This window comes from Austrofundulus limnaeus, unplaced genomic scaffold (assembly GCF_001266775.1).
Source record: "Austrofundulus limnaeus strain Quisiro unplaced genomic scaffold, Austrofundulus_limnaeus-1.0 Scaffold36, whole genome shotgun sequence".
Classification (NCBI taxonomy): Eukaryota; Metazoa; Chordata; class Actinopteri; order Cyprinodontiformes; family Rivulidae; genus Austrofundulus; species Austrofundulus limnaeus.
The window spans coordinates 417,031-420,714 of NW_013952438.1; the positions used below are offsets into that span (position 1 = coordinate 417,031).

Here is a 3,684-nt window from a genome sequence, read left to right on the forward strand (position 1 = left end):
TATATATACTCACCGGCCACTTTATTAGATACACCTGTCCAACTGCTCAGTAACAAAAATGTGGAATCAGCCAATCACATGGCAGCAACTCAATGTGGACTGGAAGTGGCCCACGAGCTGCCAGTTGAGTAACCCTGGTCTATTATACTGTATATAAGTAACTCCATTTATTTGTACCTTCATCTATACTGACATTAGCAACAGAGCTATTTTGGTTCATGTTCACTCATTTATGTTATTAAACTTATTAAACTTTTTCTCATTTTTCAGGAAACCTCAAATTTTAGAATAGTTGCTGTATAGTTCAGAGGGATTTATTACTAAATTGGTAATACTTATGAAGCTTTCAGAGAGCCAGCATCAGAGACCTCATTACGTCTAAAAGCAGGGTGGTGAGTCCTGGTAAAAACTGAGAGGCTGATTTCAGCGAAGAGGACAGATTAGCATAAAACCAGGACAAATGTCCCCAAAAAGTTTAAATAATCTCTTGATTTTTTCTTCTTTTTTTTTTCTTTCTGAACTTCAAAATGAAAGGAGGTGCTTTTTGATCTAAAGAGGAACCTTCTGGACATGTATCATCTTAGCCCCACCAGGCCCATAACACTGTCACTGCTGAGCCTTTAATGTCTGAGCTATCTCCAAACGCAGTGAGGCTGCTTTAAAAGCAGGAAAATAGGACACAGAGAGATTGGAGATTTCTGCTTTTTTTTTCTTTATTTGACCTTTACAACTGCATTTCACCACCTATACACAAACCGTTTCAATTTGTAAACCGATTCTCTTTTAATGAAGATGAGAGGTGACCAAGTAAATAAATAGAGAGCAATAATTCAGAGAGAAGCAAGAGGTTATGAGGACACCCACTCAATATTTTATCCCTCTGTAGAAACGCCACAGTGTCTGTATGTTTGATAAAACATTGTGGTCATCGAGCCCCAATGTTTACTGTTAATCTGACGCGGGTCAGCGGGTCAGCACCGTCTCGACCCCGGCTGGCAACAAAGAAATGCGCTGTAATCTCTAATCATCTGTGAATGTTATCACTAGAACAATGTAAATACATGCTAAATCATTTTTCAGATAAGAACACAAAACACTCACAACTGAGGTTTTTAAGTGATTTATCTGAGCTGTTCTTTTTAAAAAATAAATAAATATTATATAACTTCAACAATTTTCAAAAAGAAGTTATGTGGTTCATAAGTTTGAATTTACTTTAAACTTTTTGCTGATCTACACAGGAGCTGAAAAAGTAGTTTTCTGCAAATTGAGTATGAGTACAAATACTTCAGTTTAGGTATTTACTGAGTTAGAACCTTAACATTACAAAATGACTTTAAAAACACTTTTCTTTTATTTAGAACAAAGTGTCTCTCCTTCCTCCTCTGACTTACTGATCAAATATACAGCATGTTACTGTTGTAACATTTTAAATAAATAAAAATAACAAATTTATTTCAACTTGTATAAATCTCTTAAACTGGAACTGATAAAGTTCTGCTTGAAATGTAAACTGCATCACATTCAATGGACTATCAATACCAGTACCGCAACATTTATACAGATATTGGTATCAATCTCAAGTATTGGGGCATTTTGTACTAGTACTTGTAAAAATTATTGTATCAAGCCCAATACTGGACACTAAAAATAAACATACATGTTCAAATATTTTAAATGATTCTTTAACTTCTGACAGCAAGTCTGTCATACAAAATGTCACGGAAATTATTGATTGTTAAATAGGTTAAATGCATATAAAAACATTAACATTTTTTCATTTTTATTAAAAAAAACTCAAGTCTCTCTTATGTAAACTGCTAAAACTAATGAAGTTACTTTCCACTGTGTCAATAAAATTATACTTTATCTGAATTGACAGAAGTTAAATTTAAAGTATTGATATTTTGATTTTAGTATTAATACTTCAGCATAGAATTTTGGTATTGGTGGAATCTATAATTTAATAGAGATCTGCAGGTCACAAGTGACTATTTAGATCATTCCAAGTTTGGTTCCATGAAAAAGTTATGAACAGTAAATATCTTACCTGTTGTAGATAACCTCAGTTTTAAAAAGGGCGTTTCATTCTGACAAAACTGATGTGGTAATGGATAATCAGAGTTAGGCTAAGTAGATTTCATACTTATTTGTTAGCAAAAAATAGAGCAGTAGCTAGTACTTTCTGCACAGTCTGGGGCACTTCAGTTACCAGACCCTCAATTCTAACAAATGCTCCCCACAAATTCTCATCCGTGGGTGTCTTCTGCAATGATTTGAGTGATCGTTGTGTTGTTGTTGCTTCCAGGAACACTAAAATTCCAAGATGTAAGCCATGCATTATTAGTAAAAGGAATTTGAAAATATTCCAGGAGCAAGCTTTTCACCATGATCTATCTGAGGTCAAATGGGAGCAAATGGGTTTGTTTCCAGACGTCGAGCTAGCTTGGACTTTTTTAAATTGTACATAAACATGCCCCCCCCCCCCCAATTAGGAAATTTAGAGTGAAGGGGCAGGAGAACCCCTGGTTTTCTCCAGAACTGTCAGATATCATTCATCAGCAAAACGTGGCATGGGCTAAAGCCAGAAATAGTGACTGTGATACAGACTGGTCCACTTTCAGGCAACTGAGAAATAAATGTACTTCTTTCATCAAAAAGGCAAAGTCAGAATACTACTTATCGGTCACAACTGAGAACCTCAACAATTCACAGAAGTTTTGGAAAGTGGTTAAGACTCTATCTGTTCATAGACGTTTTCAGGCCTTTCCCAAATTTGTTCTAAAAGACTCAGTCCCAGTGTGTGAGAGAACTGAGGTCTTAAACTGCTTTAGCAAACATTTTATATCATCTGGCTCACTGTTTGAGTCTTCTGGACTGACTTCTGTGACGTCTTGTCCAGATCCTCCAGTGTTTTCTGGAGACCCTTTTACTTTTGTTCCCTTTACGGTACAACAAGTGCCCTTAAAGCCCTGGATCATAGAAAGCCCCCAGGACCAGACATGATAGAGGCCTACTTTTTAAAAAAGGCTGCTGATTTTGTAGCACAGCCTCTTACAATTCCTTTTAATCTTTCGATACAAAATAAAGAGGTTCCTTTAGTCTGGAAGTCAGCTTTTGTTATTCCCTTATTAAAAGGAGGTGACCCGGGGGGCGCTGTGGAGCCGTGAACTAAGATGGCAGCTTAAAGTGGATGCTCCGTGTGACCTGCACCAAAACTTCGAAAAACCTGGGATTGGAAAAGTAATCTGGATTCGAAAATGTCAAAATCGACTACACTTAAGGACTGTGATATCTTCACACGAAAACGCGGTTCCCAAAGACCAGTTAAAACTGATAATTCGGTAGCGGATCAAGACAAAGAGGAGGCCGCTAGCATTGATAGCATGTCTGACCTTAGCACGGTGCTAGCTGAACTTCGGTCATTGCATTCAGAGTTCGGTGGATTTGGAATGAAATTGGACAGCATAAATAACCGTATGGGTGAAATGACGAAGTCCATCACATCTTTGGAGAAAAACATAGCAGAGGTGAAGCAAAATGTAGCTGCTAATGCTATTAGACTGGAGGAAGCTGAAAACAGAATCGTGTCGGCGGAAGAACTCTTAGAAAGTAGTACGGCTAATCTTGCCAAAGCCCTGAAACGAATATCCCACTTGGAAACCAAGACCGACGACCTGGAAA

At 37.2% G+C, this 3,684-nt stretch overlaps 1 protein-coding gene and 1 long non-coding RNA gene across 8 annotated transcripts in view; one reads left to right on the plus strand and one right to left on the minus strand.

The window, feature by feature from the left end:
* The window catches only part of mapk10 (mitogen-activated protein kinase 10), a 50,455-nt gene that overhangs the window by 37,851 nt on the left and 8,920 nt on the right, over positions 1 to 3,684 (minus strand). The window lies entirely within an intron of this gene.
* The window catches only part of LOC106516221 (uncharacterized), a 5,540-nt gene continuing 4,635 nt past the window's right edge, over positions 2,780 to 3,684 (plus strand). The window contains exon 1 of the long non-coding RNA XR_001310073.1: positions 2,780 to 3,141. This is a non-coding gene — a long non-coding RNA (uncharacterized LOC106516221). The remainder of the gene's footprint in view (positions 3,142 to 3,684) is intronic.